At 35.6% G+C, this 21128-nt stretch overlaps 1 protein-coding gene across 9 annotated transcripts in view; it reads left to right on the top strand.

Annotated features, from left to right (window-relative positions):
- GRM7 (glutamate metabotropic receptor 7) overlaps nucleotides 1-21128 on the top strand; it is an 820785-nt gene that overhangs the window by 382922 nt on the left and 416735 nt on the right. The window lies entirely within an intron of this gene.

The following is a 21128-nucleotide window of genomic DNA, read 5'->3' as shown; positions in this document are numbered from 1 at the left end:
CTGATTACTACCAAAGAAATTGAACCAGTAATCAACAAGCTTCCAACAAACAAAAGCTCTGAAACAGATGGCTTCATGGGTGAAATTTACCAAACATTCGAAAAATAATTAATATAGTTAAAATGTCCATATTGCCAATATATAGAGTCAACACAATTCCTATAAAACTACCAAGGGAATTTTTCACAGAAATAGAAAATATAATCCTAAAATTTATGTGGAACCAGAAAAGACCCTGAATAGCCCCAGCAATCTTGAGAAATAAGAACGAAGTGGGAGGTATCACGATACCTGACATCAAATCATACTACAAGGCTATAGTAATTAAAACAGCATGGTACTGGCATAAGAACAGACAGATAGATCAATGAAACAGAATAAAGAGCCCAGAAATAAATCCATGCCTATATGGTCATTTAATCTATGACAATGGAAGCAAGAATTTACATTGGGGTAAAGACAGCCCATTCAATAAATGGTACTGGGAAATCTGGATAGACACATGCAAAAAAAAAAAGTAAGTTGGACTACCTCCTTTGCCATATACAAGAATAAATTCAAAATGGATTAAAGACTTAAATGTAAGACTTTTAAACCGCAATTATGTTTGCACCAACTTAATATTAATAGAAAATATGCATGAACACCAAAGGCCTATGTAAATGAATAGTATAAGAAGGATAAGTCTCATTTCTCATGGGGATGTTGATTTAATGGATATGAAACAGTCTTTTAACTCTAAAAATTTGGAACCATAAAACTCCTAGAAGAAAATGTAGAAAGTAAATTTGCAGACATTACTCTTAGCAATATTTGTACTGATATATCCCCTCAGGTAAAGGAAGTAAGAGAAAAAAATAAACACATGGGATTACATCAAACTAAGAAGTTTTTTTCACAGTAAAGGAAACCATCAATAAAACAAAAAAGCATCCTACTGAATGAGAGAAGATATTTGTCAATGATACATCTGATAAGGGGTTAATAATCAAAATTTATAAAAAATTTCATTCAACTCAACACCAAAAATACGAACAACCCAATTAAAAAATGGGCAGAGGACATAAAGAAACACTTTTCTAAAGAGGGCATGCAGATGGCCAACAGACATATGAAAAAATGCTCAACCTCACTAATCATTAGAGAAATGCAAATAGAAACCACAATGAGATACCACCTCACTCCGGTCAGAATGGCTAGCATCAATAAATCAGCAAACAGGGGCCGGCCCGGTGGCTCAGGCGGTTAGAGCTCCGTGCTCCTAACTCCAAAGGCTGCCGGTTCGATTCCCACATGGGCCAGTGGGCTCTCAACCACAAGGTTGCCAGTTCAATTCCTCGACTCCGGCAAGGGATTGTGGGCTGTGCCCCCTGCAACTAGCAACGGTAACTGGACCTGGAGCTGAGCTGCGCCCTCCACAACTAAGACTGAAAGAACAACAACTTGAAGCTGAACAGAACCCCCCACAACTAAGATTGAAAGGACAACAATTTGACCATTGTTCCCCAATAAAGTCCTGTTCCCCTTCCCCAATAAAATCTTAAAAAAAAAAAAAAAAATAAAATAAAATAAAATAAAATAAATCAGCAAACAATAAGTGCTGGCGAGGATGTGGAGAAATGGGAAACCTCGTGCATTGCTGGTGGGATTGCAGATTGGTGCAGCCACTATGGTAATCAGTATGAAGTTACCTCAAAAAACTGGAAATGGAGCCACCTTATGACCCAGTAATTCTACACTTAGGTATCTATCTAGAGAAATCCAAAACATAATTCAAAAAAATTATGCACCCCTATGTTTATTGCAGTGCTATTCACAATAGCTGATACATGGAAACAACTGAAATGCCCATCAGTAAATGACTGGATTAAGAAATTGTGGTACATTTATAGAATGGAGTATTACTCGGCCATAAAGAAGAATGAAATCTTACCATTTGCAATGATACGGATGGACCTAGAGGACACTATGCTAAGTGAAATAAGTCAGAGGGAGAAAGACAAATACCATATGATCTCACTTATATGTGGAATCTCAATAATAGACTAAATGAACAAACTAATCAGAAACAGTATCAGAGATACAGAGAAAAACTGAGGGTTGCTAGATGGGAGGGATTGGGGATGAGGGAGAAGGTGAAGGGATTAGAAAGCACAAATTGGTAACTACAATATTGCCACAGGGATATGAAAGACAGTTTGGGGAGTATAATCAATAATGTTGTAAAGATTTTGTAGGGTGTCAGGTGGGCACTTCTCTTATTAGGGAGTCCACTTTGTGGACAGTGTAGATACCTGACTACTGCAGTGTACATCTGAAGCTGAAGCTGAATAATAATGTCAATTATAACTTAATATGTGTATAGTCACGGGATGTGGAGTACAACATAGGGAATAGAGTCAATGGAATTGTAATAGCTATATACAATGTCAGAGGGGTAATAGATTGAGAGAGGGGAGTTATCACTTTGTGAGGGGTGTAAATGTCTAACTATTACATTGTTTTGTATACCTGAAACCAAAAAATAAAATAAAATAAAAGAATGTGGCTCCTGTTAGACAGCCTGAATTAAAATGCTAATGCTGTAGCAGTGTGACCTAGGAAAAGGTCACACTGAAACACAACTTTGTGTTTCAGTTTTCACATCTATTAAACGAAGGCAAGAGTCAACCTCATAGTATTGTGAATTTAAATTAGATAATGCACATAAAATATTTCATGCAAAGCTTGGTACACACTAAGTACTCAATAAAAGTTTTAATGAGAGTTTTATTTCAGTTATTTTATTATTATTATTATTACTACTACTACTACTATTATTATGTCAGTGCAAAAGTAATTGCGGTTTTTGCAATTATTTTTAACCTTTTAAACCGCAATTATGTTTGCACCAACTTAATATTAATAGAAAATATGCATGAACACCAAAGTCCTATGTAAATGAATAGTATAAGAAGGATAAGTCTCATTTCTCATGGGGATGTTGATTTAATGGATATGAAATAGTCTTTTAAGTCTAAAAATTTGGAAGGAATTCTAAGTTAAAATTTACTATTAAATGCAAATCAGGGAGAAGAGTTTGGAGAGGAATCTGATTGGATAAATAAGAGTTGAATTTAAAGGTTTTGGGGCATTAAATGGCAAAGATACTTTTATCAAGAGTATTATTTCTGATGAATATCTACAAACGTAGCCAACTTGAACCAAATCACTGAAAGATTCTTCAAAGTTTTACACATGGATTTTTTAATGGCAGTTAGAAGGTTCACTAAGAAAATTTATTGACAAACAAAAACACTTCAGCAGTTTTTATTTTATTTTTTTACAAATAAATAAATGGGTTTCCTGACCTGATATTTTATTTTAGAATTCTAATATGAAAGCTGATTCCCACTACATATATTTTTTTCTTTCTTTTTTAGATTAAAGTTTATTGAGGTGACAATTGTTAGTAAAGTTACATAGATTTCAGGTGTACAATTCTGTAATATATTATCTATATCTCACATTGTGTGTTCACCACCCAGAGTCAGTTCTCTTTCCATCACCTTATGTTAGACCCTGTTTAACTTGTCTAGAGCCCCCCCTCTGGTAACCCCTAGACTATTGTCTATATCTATGAGCTTTTGTTCCTTGATTTGTTTGTCTAGTTATTTTGCTGTTTTCAGTTTTATACACCACATGTCAGTGAAATCATATGGTTCTCTACTTTTTCTGTCTGACTTATTTTGCTTAGCATTATAAGCTCAGGATCCATCCATGTTGTCACAAATGGCACTATTTCATCTTTCCTTACCTCCAAATAGTATTCCATTGTGTATATACCACAACTTCTTTATCCATTCATCTATCGAAGGACATTTTGGTTGTTTCCATCTCACAATATATTAATCAAACCAATTCAGAAGATTAGGTCTTGTAATTAACAGTACTGTCTATACTTTTGTAAAGTGACAATTCAAACATAACTGGAATTGCAGTGTCATTGTCTTTCCTGAGAGAGGAAAACACAATCGGGAATCTTAATTCGTCTGTATTGCAGCTTAACAACTCAATTAAATTGTAATAGAAAAATGAGTTTTGAAGGAAATTGAGAGAAACATACTAATTTTCTCAGGTTTAATTAGCTAAGTAAAAATCATAATCACAGATACACAGATGGTTAAAAATACTGATTATCAAAGTACCAGAGTATTTGGATTCAGGAGTGAGGAGTCTATGGTATGTGTGTATGTGTTTGTCATATGTATGTGTGGTGTGTTTGTGGTGTGTGTAGTGTGTGAGATATGTATGTAGTGATGTGTGGTGTGTGTGTGTGTGTGGAGTGATGTATGTTTATGTATGTGTGATTGTGGTATGGTGTATGTGTGTGATGTGTATGATAGGTGTATATGGTGTGTGGATGTGGTACCTGTGTGTGTGATATGTGTGATCTGTGTTTGTTGTGGTGTGTGTGTGTGTGTGTGTGTGTGTGTGTGTGTGTGTGCATGCCTGCGTGTGCTCCCTCTACTGGATCTGCACACCAGTGCAGAGGACTGATGCTAAAAGTCAAAATGGGCCTATACATTTTAAAATGTCAATACTACATCACATAATTAATAGGAGGCAATATGTCATCTGCTTTGAACACAGAGATATAGTTTGGGAAAGGGTGGGCCAGGTGAATTTGTAAGCTGTGCTCCTTCTGCCTCTTTAATCTAGATTTAATGAATTCTCAGTGGAACACTGACTAGGGAACCTAGCGATGGCTTTTCATGTTCTAATTCATGTTTGCTCCAAGGCACGGCAATTGTTATATTCTGGGTGTCATGATATGTGATAGGGTACTTGTGTTATATAATTAGACCTAGTTTTTAAATCAGGCTTAATTTACCTCCTGGCTGGTCTTGGACAAAATCATCTTCTCACCTTTTCCTCCATTTATGAGATAAAACTATTGTTTACCTTAGGGGCATTCTTAACCTATTTGACATTCAAAGTCAATAGCTTATTAACAGCTCCTTCCTCTCCATGACACAATTATTTACAATAATAATCATGAAATGAAATGAAAACTAATAGTAATGATGGGGGGAAAGCAAGTGGTAAAAATCTTATTTCATTGCTTTTAATAAAATTTATGCTTTTAATAAAATTATATAAATAAATAAATGTACAAATAAAAATTACACTATAGAATAGGAATACAATAAAATCTAAATACATTACCTTTTCTAAAAAAGGGTAAAAAATTATATCTCCATATTGGTTAGCCTATTGCAGCAACAAATAATGACATCACAGTTTGGAGGCTATAACTTTTGCAAATTTGTCAATTATTTTGTAAAAATTGATCTTCTTTGCCTCTTCATGTTCAATACACAAGTAGTCAGGTTTATCAATCTGTACTTGTTCAAAGTTGATCAAAGAACACTTTTCACTAATTTTATTACTAAACACTTTTTTTTTCCTCAAGAAGCAATAGATAAGCCAATAGGAAAACTCTTGAAGGTAAACGTAAGTTTGGCCCAAATTCATGAAATTCCTATTTCATCATAACTTTCAGAAATTGCCATAGCATCCATGTCTTTATTTCTTTGGGATTAGTTTTTCTTTTCTTTTTTTTTCAATTAAAGTTTATTGGGGTGACAACTGTTAGCAAAGTTACATAGGTTTCAGGTGTACAATTCTGTAATACATCACCTATATATCACATTGTGTGTTCACAACCCAGAGTCAGTTCTCTTTCCATCACCATATATTTGATCCCCTTCACCCTTATCTACCACCCCCTTCCCCGCTTCCCCTCTGGTAATCACTAGACTATTGTCTGTGTCTATGGGTTTTGTTTCTTCATTTGTTTTTCTTCTTTTGTTGTTTTCAGTATTATATATCACATATCAGTGAAATCCTGTGGTTCTCGACTTTTTCTTTCTGACTTATTTTGCTTAGCCTTATAATATCAAGATGTATCCATGTTCTCGCAAATGGTACTATTTCATCTTTTCTTATGGCAGAGTAGTATTCCATTGTGGGGATTGGTTTTTCAAATGTCTCCACATTTGAAAAATTTTCCCTAAAATGTCTTTGTCAATAAATTTATCATAAATGTCTATGATATATTTTAACATCTTCTGAAGTTTTCTTTTTCTGCAAAATTAGATCAAAATGGTGACTGACACTGGTCACTGACATTTACTCACTGCTTTAGAACTACGGAATCGAAGTATTTAGCGTTATGTGTCTTCATCTTTACCATCATGTTATCACTGACCCTTGCAAAAGTACTGTTTAAATGCAAGAATAGGCAATGCTATAGGGGTTGGAGGCATGACGTATGCCTGAGGTGAGCTTGAATAATTCCTGTTATAAACTTATACTTGAAATAAATGTGTGTAATTGAATCCACATGTGTCAGAAGCCAACTGCATAATTTGGGATTCTCTGAGTTCATTTGCATGTAGAATAATACAATGTTGATTAAAGGATAAGGGGTAAAAATGATGTTAATTTGAAGCTTATACATATATTACAAACTCAACAGTAGCTGCAGCAATGATTTTAAACTTACACCAGAGGTCAGGCCAAAATAATCCAACTGCTTATTTTTAGAAATAATTTTTCTTTGAAATTACTTCTGCTTTTGTTTTGTTTTGTTTTGTTTTTACATATTGTCTAGGGAAGTTGGCTTCTTTCATGCTGCAACAGAGTTGAGTAGCTGTGATAGAGACAAAAGTCTATAATATTTACTCTCTGGCCCTTTACAGGAAAAGTTTGCCAGCTCCTGACTTAGATCAACAAAATATTTTTGGGAGAAGAGTATTTTTTACCTGCCATTGTTTAGAATTGCTATCATATGGCTGTAATAAAAAGCACATGACTTTTAGCTGTTTCTTGGTAAAAATCCCCTGCAGACAGTGCACATCTTCTTGACTGACCATTCCTGCCACTCCCACCTTGGTAAGCCTTGGTATACCTGTAGTTTTGTTGTGTGATTTTATTGAATGAAAAATCATACATGAGTACCAAATAGGGTCTAAGGCACAGGAAACTTTCCATGATTATTAGAATGCTTACCCTTCCAAGAGGACAAAACCATAAAATATAAGGGGAGGTGGCTCAGAAATGAACAGGTAGTAGAATTGTGGGTAAAGCGTTGTATGTATGCATGTGCTCACAGCATCCATATAAACTCCTTTACCCCAGAGGGCCAGGCTGAACTGAGCGTGTATTCTAGGGCCTAATGAAATTTCTAGTGCTTCTACTTTCCACGTGGGACTTTGCCGTTTTTGATTGAAGTATAATGTCAATCCCCTATTGATACAACCAACAGCTGTAACTTTTGTCTGAGTGAAAAAAAAAGTATTCTTGATTCTCTATGCATGGCCATCTTTCTAGTTACCATCTTTCCTTATGGAATTGTCTTCTTCGCATTTATCTCTTAGAGTAATTCCTGAAGCCCAAGGGTGATTTTCAGAGTTTAAGTCCGCATGGCACCCTTAGAAGGTAATGTGGGTTGAATCCCATCACATATGAATATAGCAAATCACTTTAGACATGATTGATCATGTGTATTCCCTTGATTCCCTTAACTTATAACATTGTCAGAAAGGTAGCAAACAGACCAGATCTGATCCTGATTTCTAATGAAGGTATTTGAAGGAGACAAAATGTGTGCCTTCCCCTCTAAGGAAGGAAATTTGCCAAAGCTAGCTTAAGGCTCAGATAATCACAAAGGTGATTGTTTGGTACAACCTAAATTAAAACCCATATTCAGTGTTACAAGATTATGTGTGTTTTCTTAATATTTTGCATTAAACATTTAACATCGGTTGATTAGACCATATTTTTTGTAATCACATTTTAAGACGTAATTTGACAATTGTCAGCCCAGTTCATAAAACTGAGGTTCATGTCTTGTTGGCTTACTATCCTCTAGGTAGAAATCATGTGACGTCTATAAATGTTCCTTGTATCACATCCTTTTCTGGTGGGTGATGCTCTGATTCTAGCCTAGAACTCAGTTTATCAGAAGCAATTGATTTGCAGGCCTAGCTGCTTCAGAAGTATTGGTTTTATTTTTATGCATGGAACATAGTTTTCTCATTAATTTTTACTTAATTTACTCAATTTCAATAATCTTTTGAATATGCAAAGTCAAAGGTGAAAGTAATTCCTTATTCTCTGTGTGTATGTGTGTGTGCGTGCGTATGTGTGTGCACATGACCCAAAACATAAAGCCTTAAAAACTGGTCATGTTTTATATAATCACCCATGTCTCTTTCTAGGATTTGAGGATATCTACATAAGTGTCTCTTCTTCTCTATTCTTTCAAGACTTACAAATGGTTAATTTTATATTGAGATCATTAAAGGATTTTATTTATTTATTTTTAATATACTCTGTGTTTGAGAATGAAAACTCTTATTTCTATCATCAAATCACAATAAAAATAAATATGTCATGGAAGACAAGTATATTTTCAAATATGATGAGATAAAAAGTCATTTTGGTTTAATACTAGCCGCTCCTTCTTATAACTGAATTTTGGCTTTGTCAGGTACTATTTTGGGTAGATCACTTGGAAGACAGTTGTAGAAGAATCTGTTTTCTAATTCCTAGACAGAGGGCTTGCACGCCCTTTAAACCAGCGAGGTTCATGCTTTGGAAGGAAGTGAGTAGGTTGATTTTCAGAATAATCCTTTGTCTCTTCTGCAAATGATACACCAACCTGTCTGGAGAAATGTACTGTGTTCCAGTAAATTCTTCAAAATCATAAGCGACTTAAGAACTCAGAAAGTATTGAATCCCCAAACTTGATAGCCCAATTTGTGGCTTGACTTCTTGTGGGAATTCTCTACAGAAAACAGTACGAGGGTGAGCAAGACTTCTCTAATGGCAGACCAGTAAATTGGAAGATGAAGGAATCTACTTAAAATGTGTTGTTCTATCTAAGACCCTTGGAAAACTCAATGAACTCTTTCCTTCTTACTGTTAATGTTTCAATCAGACTCCTGGGACATGGGAAACAATTATACAAAGCCACCTGCTTCAGTCACATAGATGGAGACCATGATATCAACAGCATTTTCATTTACCTTTTGTGTTTAAAAAAGCATCAGTTTGCATAAAGCCTTAAATACTCATACTACACTCCTCAGTGAGGAAGGGGAAAAATTTTCTCTGAGCTTGCGAAAAACGGCAAGGGTGACATATTTCTAAAGCCATTCAATGCAGGATTCATTTGTTTCTGCTTCTTTGCTTTGGGACACATATATTGATAAATAGCAAGATTTATTTAATAAATACTCAAATTCTTTGAAAATGGCTTTTATTGATATATGTACTCTGAAGTCTTAAGAGAACAGTAGTTTGCTGCAGTACTAATATATCTTAACAGAGACACAGAGAGGGAGAGGGGAGAAAGCTGCAGAAAAAGACACTGAAAAATAGGACAATTCTTAAAGTTCAATTTAATTTATCTTTTAGTATGAAGAGGTCACTGTTTCAATGATAGCTAGTCATATTATAGAATTCTAATTTTGATATCTAGCATGATAAACTTTAATCCAAATTGTTAGGGTTAATCGTATGAAATAAATGATTTATCTTGTATTTCTTTACAAAATTGAATTCCATTTATTTAAACATTTCATCAACCATGGAGGGCAAGCGTGAAATCTGAGTACCAAGTTTCCCTTTTTTAGTGACAGGGTGAAGACTCAATTATTTTTCTCCTTTAAAGATATAGAAGAAGAGATATATTTGTTTGTTTGGAAGGGTTGAGTTAAAATATCTGGCATTAAACCCTGAAATGTTAAATGTTCAGAAGTGTTTGATAGCCTAGATGGTCACTGGAGTTATAAGCATTCCATTTATCCTGTTGTATTGATTCATTGACAGAAATGTGATGAAGAGTAAGGGGCAGGAGGTGGGGAAATCTCATCAGGATTCCAGAGAATTGGTAGGGAAATAGTTCTGGATTGATGGTCAGGTATTCTCAGTTTTTACTCTGGTACTCTTTAGCTATATAGTGTTGGACAACTCAACTTAATTTCCAAGCTCCTGTGCCCTCATCTGTAAAACAGACCAGTAACCTCTTATAGTACTTAGTGGTATTCAAATAAGAATGAAGGAATTAAAAAAGTTTTGGACCAATAAAAGGAATCATTATGGGGGAAAGTTATTACTTCACTGAAAGAACCAATGAAGAATGACCAAAATCACTTATTAATTTATTCAGGGTAACTAATACTATGTAAATGATTTTTTAAATTACTGTAGCATAGTACTATAGGAAATGCACACACAGGTTACTGGACAGTTTACAATATCTTTAGAACTACTGCCCTAGAAATATAATGGAATAGTTTTTCATATATGTGTATTCCCACACAGACATGGTATCCTATTATCCACTCATTTTCAAGATTTAAAATGAATAATAAAATAGGCCTGCTCCCTTTCCCCCACACACATCCAAGTGAGAACTGACTAAATGAAAACCATAGTTTGAATATCATCCATGTTTTAACTCATGAGTTGACCTCCTGTTTATTGTCTGGGGAGGCAGGGGGATATCCTTACAGTTGCTGCTTGGAGACAAGTGACAATTGATTCTGATGGCCGAGGCTGCTCAAGCCAGGGGAATATACTGACTCTAAAAAATCAGCCAATTTCCTTGTTCAGGGAAAGGAGCAGCTTGCCTTCCAAAGGTTTCCTGAATCACAGCACATTCTTGATTAACCCATTCACGACCTGTCAAGATATCAGCTGCTCAGAACTTGATGTTTCACCTTGGGATTTTGGTTGTAAGCTAAACTCAGAGCATCAGCAGAGACCATCACAGTTTTGAAGGAGAATTTAAAAGGAGACAAGTCTTATTTGCATATATTCTCATGTAAATGAGGAGGGTGTTTGTATTTTGTGTTGATTTCTATATCCTTAGCAATTAAAAGAGTGCTGGAGACATGGCAGATACTTAGCAGATATTTTTTTTTAATTAATGGCTGGATGTAAAAATGGCAAAGAAAGTAACTTACAGTGTAACATTACCAACTGAAGAAGTATCAAATCAGGAATGAAAAGCTTAATTTCAAAGCACCAGCTCCACTGCTACATTAGTCCATCTCTTCCCCTTTCTAGACCGTTTTTACCATCTTCAAAATGGAGGGTTGTGCTAACTGTTAATTTCAGTTTTTACGTCCCAAGATCAAGTAGAATATACACAGCTCTATTTAAGATTGCTTTAAGCCTCAATGTCTCCCAACGTGGGATGCAAATCCTTCTCAGACCAAATGATGCCACTGAAATTACTGAACATCTTTAACTGAGACGTACTGTCCTAATTTCTTGGCAGAAAGATATGATGGATTAATCTCTTATTATCATGGGCAGATAGTGCATGAGTTCTGCTCTCAATGAAAGATGTGGTCCTCACTGACAGGGCATAAGCAGAAGATTTCTCACCCAAGCCTATAGTTTCTTGTGGTTTGCTTTACAAAGTCTTATGCAATCCACCCCCAACCCCACCAGCCTGACTAATGCATTGTATTATGTTTTGCTGCAGGCAGCTCATCTCTCCATGCTCCCCAAAATGCTATTTATATGCTGGCTGCTGAGTATCTTCTTGGGGTGCTCATCTGCTTGCTTCCTGCTTTCTCCTGTCCTTTGTCTTTCTTGTTAATCCAGAAAGGAATATGCATATGTCAAAGATTATGCAGACAGTTAGTGGCTAAGAAAAGTCAAGAATCCTGACTCCTAATTCCAGATTTCCAACAAATGTGCCTGGATTACCACCCTTCCACCCTCCACCACCCCTGGGTGTTCTTTTCCATTTCCATGTGACTGTATTCTCTTCCATTCTGCCTCCCTCTCCCAGCAAACTGTCTTGTCCATAAATCCATGAAGGTGCTGAGGAGTCTCTTTTTCCCAGCATCCCTCTTGCAGGGGTAATTCCTGGTTTGTCTTTTGTTTTCCTTGAAATTCTTCCACTTTCAGGAGTTTTCTCCCCCTTCTATACTGGGCTGGGACATCTTTGAAGACAAGGATAAAATAGGAATGTGTTCAATTGTAAATCATAGAAAACTGACTGCTGGTCAGTTAAATAAGTAGTTTGTCTCCTTGCATATTAGGAAGTCCATTGGTAAGTGGTTGCTGGCACTATTTGATTTGCTCAATGACGCATGTCATCAGGGAATCTGGTTCTTTCTGTTTTACCATTTAATGTTTTTGTTTGTTTGTTTATCATTTTGTTTGTGGCACAAAAGGACAATAAGAGCTCCAGACATAACATCCACAAGGCTGGAGGAAGAGCATTGATAATCTATCTCTCACTCTCTCTCCCCACAAAAGAACACTTTTTGTTGTTATTTTGTTTGTTTGTTTGTTTGTTTGTTTTTACCAGAGCTGTCCCCAGGAAATCCCTACAAATTTCGTAGATGATGTGGTCATTCCTACTTTGAAAAGAGGCTGGACAATTGGGGAACAGAACTGACCTCATTGGCTGTGATTAGTGATAGGCTATTTGGGACTGGACACCTTACCACCCTTAGCAAAACCAGGAGTCTGTTATCAAAGAAAGGAGAGGGAATGGAGGGTTGGTCAATCTTATTCAAAATGACCTTTCCTGTTTGACCTGTCTCTTCTTTCCACTAAGTATCCTTGTGCTAACACCTTCCACAGATGCAAAATGACCCACCTGAGAATGAATTTCTTTGTTAAAGCCATTGGTGATTCCACTAACATGATGTGTTAAGTCCATCTTTTTTTTTTTTTTTTTTTTCTTGTATAACATTTGTCCTGCTCTCTTTGCAATTTGTGAAGTATATGAAGTCAGGAGTGTTATTTTATTATTTAGCATGAGGAAGATGAATATGAAAATCCTAGTACTACTCTGCTATTAAATTTGTGATTTGGGTTGAATTAACTTCAGAATGCCTCTGCCTCCTGCTGTCCAAATGGGAAGGTTTGCAAGCCTAGGTCATAGGGTCATAGAGTTGTATGACCACTGAGTATGTCAATGATATAAAGCATTTAGAATGGTATCTGGTACATAGACAGATCTCTGATTGCCAATCCTTGTACTATAATTAATATCATCACTGTTAGACTCTCTGAGCCTCAGTTCCCCCATTTGTAATGGGGAATTGAACGAGGTTATTTCTAAGGCTCCTTGTGCTGTTCTTATGTATTATTCCATTAGAAAAATCCTAGAAAGCAGTTCACATAATGGTGTCTCAATAAATATTTGCTAAATTGAATTGGCTTATCTAAATAATAGACCAAATCATCAGTAGAACTGTATCGTGTGTAAGCTCTGACAGAATCGACTTGCAAACTTTAAATGGTTTCCTATTGCTTCTGCTTATTAGATGGAAAAGAATCCATAATCATTTGAGAGAGAAAAGTATTTTTAAAGGAAACAATCTGTACTCTGACTCCAGAGGTTCTTCTTGCGGTAACAGATTGCTACCTTCCACAGGCAGACAGAAACCTGACCAGTTTTCAGCTCCAAATTGAGGAGCAAATTGATTTCTGGGATTCAGAAATTCTTTCCATCACCTCAAGGAAAGAATCCACTCAAGCCACAGACAGTGGACTTTTTTAGTCAAATCTGACATGTCCTGAATGAAGTTGTCCTGTCTGTGACATGCCTCTTCATTTGCAACATTTATAATGATACTGTCCATTTTTTCCTCCATGTTTGCTCGCCACAAAAGTGTGAATAATTTAGCAGTGACACTGCCAACCAGCACTGTCAAACTCCATTTAATTTCCACATGCAAGTAGAATGTCCCTTGAAAGTTATACTCTTCAGCTCTTGATGTTGAACTGATATTTTCTCAGTATAGGTTGTGCATATACTGTGGTGACTAAGAAACATCAGAGGTATAACAGCAGTCAAGCTGAATCCACTGTGAGGGACTAAGCTGGAACAAAAACCATAAAGAGAAAGTTTGCATGCAATAGGGCAGCAGCTTGTGATGAAAATATGGTTCCATGTCAGAGCTGAAGGTCGTGTACTGAGTTACCACCATTGCTGAGAAATAAGCTAACTGATACCTGAACTCCAGGTGTCACATGCGCATGTGTGTGGACCACTCCATTCCTTGCTGAAGACAAACACAACCTGCATTATCTTCTCACAATGATGCATTTCTGTTATGACATGCTTGGTCTGACTTGAATGCTTGAGTTGAAGTCATCTATGTACAATATTCATAAATGTTTAACCCCGCTGCCTGTTCTTCGGGATCTGAGGCAAATTATGTGACTATCTTTCCACTGTTACCACTCAAGCCTCCCAAAAGCAGAAGATCAAAACAGCATGTTTATCTCTCATCCTCTGTCTGCCAGTCTTCTTTTTCTACATTTTAGTTTTATGAACATGCTCATCCCCATGACGATGTTAATAGCCAATTTCTCTCTTCTGCTGAATCGTTTGCTTTCACTCACCTGTGAGCAGTTCTCTGTAAGGAGGGGTAAGCATCTTAATTCTGCAATCACAAAACTCCATGCATCAGTTTCCCCAAGGGCACGCTGGGTGAGCCCTAAATCTACACGTGCAGACCGCCCCTCCACTAATCACATCGGCTAATGGAGTTTGTTCTAATTTGTTTAATTACTCAGCTATAATTGAATCCTGATGGGAAGTTGAGGTTCTATCCAGAATTATTCCCCTTCTTCTGTCCAGGAGGTGGTAAAGCAGCCAGTTCTTCTCCCCACCAGGCCCAGGACAGTTTGCAGATGGTTTCATCCCTCCATATTCTGTGATATTTTCCAGACTGGGAGCAATTATGACATTGAGACTGTAGTCACCATTACCCAGGAGTAGTTCTCCTGTTTCTCTCTCTCTCTCTCTCTCTCTCTCTCTCTCTCTCTCTCTCTCTCTCTCTCTCTCTCTCTCTCTGCATCATTGTAGGTAAGCCTTATAACAAAGCATAATGATCCATCCTAAGAGCTCCCTGCAAAGTTTGGCTAGAATATGCGTGCATGAACCCTACTTTTACCTGAGCTGGCTACAGCCAATTTGGAGAACCCAGGCAACTCTTTCTCAAAATCTGCTGCCCTGACCACCTGCAGCAGTATCCTGGAGCAGTGGTCTCAAAGTGCAGTGCGCAGCTCCCAGCCGCAGCACCACCTGAGAACTTGTTACAAATGCAAACTCAGATGTGTCACCCAATCTCACCAAATAAGAATCTCTTGAAGTGGACCAGAAATTGTAAAAAATCCTACAAGTGAACTAAAGCATGATAAGCACTGATTTAAAGCTCTTTTAAACATTCAGATTCCCGGGCCTGCTCTACTGCTTAGTGAAGAAGAATTCATTAGAGGTAAGACCTACGGTAGACAGGTAGGTAGGTAGATAGGTAGATCAGATAGGTAGGTACATAGTTATGTGTGTGTGTGTGTGTGTGTGTGTGTGTGTGTGTGTCTGTAAATTTGTAGTTTGAAATAATTTAGATTTACAGAAGAGTTGCAAAGATAGAATTCTCATATATGCCTCCCTTAGTTACCCCAAATGTTAATATATTAAATAACCATGTACATTTATCAAAACTGATAAATTAACAATGGGACAATATTATTAACTGAATTACAGAATTTATTCAGATTTCACCAGTTTTTACACGAACATCCTTTTTTTCTCCAGCATCTAATTCAGTTTTCCATTTCTCAGTCTTTCCTTTGTTTCATGACCTCGACAGTCTGAGGTGCACAAATAAATTATTTTGTAGAATATCCCTCAATTTGGATTTTTCTGATTATTTTCTCATGATTAGATGAAGGTTATGGTTTTGGGGGAAGAATAAAACATAAATGGGGTGCCTTTATCATCATATCATATGATGGGGGACATGAAATCAACATGACTTAACAGTAGTGATGTTAACTTAGTGATCTAGGTAGTATTTTAGTGAAGTGGTATCTGCCAGATTTCTCCACTGTTAAATTACCTCTCTCTCTCTCTTTCTCTCTCTCTCTCTCTCTCTCTCTCTCTCTCTCTCTATATATATATATATATATATATATATATATATGTATAATTCTGTAGAAGGAAGTCACTAAGCCCAGCCTACACTCAAGGAAAGATAGGGGAATTAATCTCCATCTCTTCGGAAGAGTATCAGAGAAGTTGTAGACATATGTTAAAAGCACCAGAATAACTAGTAAATATTTTGAGAAAGATACTTTTAAGCTATATAAATGTTCACTGTTTCCTTATAGTTTTCCACATCAATTTTAGCATTCATCAGTGGATCTTACGTGCAGCAATTATTGCTATAATGTTCTAATGGTAATATTCCATTTTCCTTGTTCCTTCTGCAGCTATTTAGAATTTTTCTGTAAGGGAGATTCCTTCCTTCCTATGTATGTATGTGTATGTATGTATATATGTCTTTGTATCAGTATGGGATATAAGGGTGTGTTATATTCCTTGAATAATCATTCAGTGCCATAGTTATTTAATTTATTGTTCATATTGTTCTAGCTTTGTTCATCGGATGCTCTTTCAGGTGGCTCCTGTATCCTTTTGACATGCCCCATATTATCTTTTTCCTTGTGTACTTCTCTCTCTCTCTCTCTCTCTCTCTCTCTCTCTCTCTCTCCCTCCCTCAAATATGAGTTTACACTGATATTTCTCATGCTATATAGCACCACATGGTTCATTCTAGCCTTACTCTTTTTCTTATGTATAAATTATTTCTCTAACAGTGAAAAACCCGGCATCCATTATCTACAACTCATTTACTGTTTTGTTCAGCTCAAGTATGGAAAACAGTTCCAGAATTGCTAACTCATATCCTTGTGAAAAATGTACAGCTCAGAGTATCATTTTATGTACAGCTCTTTTTGTCTTTAGCCTTAGAGTTTCCAGTCAAACATTATTTTTAAACATTATTTAGGTCAACCCCTTTTCTACTCATCTCCTTCAGGAAATTTCCTCATACATTTGTTATACAGTTAGATTTCATTTGTCACACTCCAGATTCCATTCTAGTATCCCTTGGTATCCAGCTTGAGTTTTTAAAAGTTGCAAACAGTAAAATACAATCTTTGTGGTGTGTTGTTCTTAAGGTTTTGACCAGTATGTGGAGTCATGTGTCTACCTCCACGGCACCATCCAGCACCACTGGGGTAATTTCCCCCAAAACTCCTGTCCACTCCCTTGTGGTCAACTCCTCCTTTCCTCCCAACTCCTGGCATCTACTAATCTAGTTTCTACCCCTATGGTTTTTGCTTTTTCTAGAATGTCATATGAATAGAAGTCTACAATATATGGTCTTTTTGGTTTGACTTCTTTCACTTAGCAAAATGCATTTAGGATTTATTCATGTCCTTCCACAAATCAGTAGTCCCTTTTTGCTGCTGAAGGGTATTCTATTGTGTGGATGTACCACAGTTTATCCATTCATCTGTTAACAGATGTCATAGCCATTCCCAGTTTTAGCGATTATGAATAAAGTTGCTATAAACATTTGTGCATACATTTGCATGAACATAAGTTTTCAGTCCTCATGGATAAATACCTAGGATTGGAAATTCTGCTTGATATGTGAATTCTATATTTAACATTTTGGGATTGCCAAAGTTTTTCCGAAGTGGCTGTATCATTGTGCATCCCCACCAGCCATGAACAAGCATGCCTATTGCTCTACATTTTTTCCAGGATTTGGTATTGTTAGCTTTTAAAAAAATGCTATTTTAATAGGTATGTAGTAGTATATCATTGTGATTTTAATTAGAATTTCCCTAATGATTGATGTTGAGCATCTTTTCATGGGCTTATTTGTCATCGCTGTATGTTTTTTTATAAATGTCTTTTCAGATGTTTTACCCATTTTGAGTTATTTTTTTCTTTTCATGGCTGAATTTTAAGAGTTCTTTATATATTGGGGATATAAATCCTTCATTAGATACACGATTTTTACACAGTATCTGGCTTGTGTTTTCAATATCTTAACACTATCTTTCATAGAACTTTTACATTTTCATAAAATCTGAATTATCTTTTTATTTATTTATTTATGGATTGTGCTTTTGTTGTTATATCAAAAACTCATTGCCATTGTGGTTTTTATTTGCATTTCTGTAATGATTAGTGACATTGAGTATTTTTTCTGTTGGCCATCTGTATGTCCTCTTTAGAGAAGTGTCTCTTCAGGCTACCTGACATCAAATCACACTACAAGGCTACAGTAATCAAAACAGCATGGTACTGACATAAGAACAGACACATAGATCAATGGAACAGAATAGGGAACCCAGAAATAAATCCATGCCTATATGGTCATTTAATCTATGACAATGGAAGCAAGAATTTACATTGGGATAAAGACAGTCTATTTAATAAACGGTGCTGGGAAAACTGGACAGATACATGCAAAAAAATGAAATTGGACCACCTTCTCATGCCATATACAAGAATAAATTCAAAATGGATTAAAGACTTAAATGTAAGAATCTAAACCATAAAATTCCTGGAAGAAAATATATGAAGTAAACTCTCAGACATTACCCTTAGTAATATTTTTACTGATATACCTCTTTAGGCAAGGGAAACAAATGAAAATATAAACAAATGGGACTATATCAAACTAAAAAGTTTTTTCACAGCATAGCACAACAAAACAAAAAGGCGTCCTACTGAATGGGAGAAGATATTTGTCAATGATACATTTGATGAAGGGTTAATATCCAAAATTTATTAACAAACTCACACAACTCAACACCAAAAAAAACAAACAACCCAATTAAAAAGTAGGCAGAGGATATGAAGAGACATGGAGTGCCAGATGGGGACTGGAGTTATCAGAGAGACCACTTCATGGACAATGTAGATGCTTGACCACCGTACTGTACACCTGAAGCTGAATAATATTGAATGTCAACTGTAGTTAACTATATACACACATAGTCACAGGATGTGGAGTACAGCATAGGGAATAGAGTCAATGGAATTGTAACAGCTATATACGATGTCAGAGGAGTAGTAGATTGGGGGAGGGAGTTTATCACTTTGTGAGGGGTATAAATGTCTAACTTGCTTTGTACAACTGAAGCTTAAAAAAAGAAAGAAAGAAAGAAAAAACAACAAGAAAGAAAGAAAAAGAAAAACTCATGGTCAAACCTAAGGTTATACAGATTTCCCATTTTCTTCTAAAAGTTTTCTAGTTTCATATTTTACAGCTGTCTATCATCCATTCGGAGTTAATTTGTGTATATAGTGTGAGGTATATGTCAAGATTCACTGTTTCTACATATGGATATCCAACTAAAACAGCATCATTTGATGAAAAGACTATCCTTTCCTCATTGATTGCCTTTCTACCTTTGCCAACAATCAGTTGACTACATTTATATCGGTCTATTTCTGAACCTTTTTCTGTTCCATTGATCTAAGTATCTGTCCTGTTACCAATTCCACACTTGAACTTGGGGAGTGTGAGTTCCCCTATGTTGTTCTTTTTCAGTGTTGTTTTGACTATTCTGATTCCTTTGCCTTTCTGTGTAGGTGTTAGAATTAGTTGTTGATATATTTTTTTAAAAGCTTGTTGAGATTTTGATTGTAATTGTGGTGAATCTATAGGTAAAATTGGGGAGAATTCATTTAAAGTTTTAAAAATTTCTTTCAGCCATATTTTATAGTTTTCAACACATAGGTTCTATACATATTTTGTTAGATTTATACATAACCACCACATTTTTGGTGATATTGTTAATGACATTGTTTTTAGTTTAAAATTCCAATTGTTCATTGCTGATAAATAGGTATATGATTAACTTTCTATGTTGAATATCCCTCAACCTTGTGTAACTCACTTTTTAGTTCTTGGAGATCTGGGGCAGTTTTTTTGTTTTGTTTTTTTTTTTGGAGGGGGAGGTTTCTACATAGACAATAGTGTAATTTACATATAGAGACACTTTTACTTTTTTCCTTTGCAACCTGTATGCCCTTTGTCTCTTTTTCTTGCTTTCCCCATTGCTCTGACAAGGCTGTCCACTGCAGTGTGGAATAGGAGTGGTAAAAGGATAATCTTGCCTTGTGGTTTCTCACTATTAAGCATGATGCTTGTAGGCTTTCTGTAGATGCCTAGTATTAAGCTAAGGAAGTTCTCCTCTAATCTAAGTTTACAGTTTTTATCATGAATGTATACTGAATTTGGTTAAGTGTTTTTTCTGTATTGAGATGATCACATATTTTTTTATTATCTAGTCTGATAATATGTAAATTATGATTAATTTTCAAATAATGACTCAGCCTTGCATTCCTTGGATGAAATCCACTTGGTTATGATGTATTATCCTTTTTTATGTATTGCTGGATCTGTTTTGGTCACATTTTTTGTAAGGATTTTTGCAAGTATTCTCATGAATGATATTGGTCTTTCTTTCTTTCTTTTTTTCTTTTTTTGTAATATCTTGGTCTGATTTGGGTATTACTGTAAAACTGATTTTGTGAAATGAGTTATTTCCTCTTCTCTTCTATTTTCTGGAAGAGATTGTGGAGATTGTGTTTTATTTCTTCATTAATTGTTTGGTAGAATTCATGTGAAAACATCTGAGCCTGAATATTTCATTTATGATTTTTTTAACTGTGAATTTGGTATTTTGAATATATATAGGAATATTTAGGTTACCTATTCTTTATTCAGTTTTGCTGCTCTGTGTCTTTAAGGAATTTTTCCATTTTATGTAAGTTGCTGAATTTATTAGCATAAAGTTGTTTATAGTATTCTGTTCTTTCTCGTATTTCTTGAGGTAGAAGCTTAAGTTGCTGATTTTGGATTTCTTTTTTTTCTAATATAAACATTTAATGATATGTATTTCCCTCTAAACACCACTTAAGCTGTAATCTATGCATTTTAATATGTTTCACTTTCATTTTCATTTAGTTAGAAATATTTTTTTAATTTTCCTTAGTACTTCTACTTTGACCCAGGCACCCATTTAGAATACTGGAACCAGGAGCTATGATTAAGCAAAAGCTGGAGCTGCGAGAGTATATCAGTTGCTTAGGAAACTGTTGCATATTTCCCTGTTTTGACATTCATAATGTCAATTATATGGTAACAGCTTTGAGAAGTCTGGAGTAAATGAATTTATTTTTCTATTTAATCTCTTTCTCTTCTAGCATAAAATGG

Source organism: Rhinolophus sinicus, linkage group LG10 (genome assembly GCF_036562045.2).
Source record: "Rhinolophus sinicus isolate RSC01 linkage group LG10, ASM3656204v1, whole genome shotgun sequence".
NCBI classification, from domain to species: domain Eukaryota; kingdom Metazoa; phylum Chordata; class Mammalia; order Chiroptera; family Rhinolophidae; genus Rhinolophus; species Rhinolophus sinicus.
This window is presented reverse-complemented; position numbering and strand designations above follow the sequence as displayed.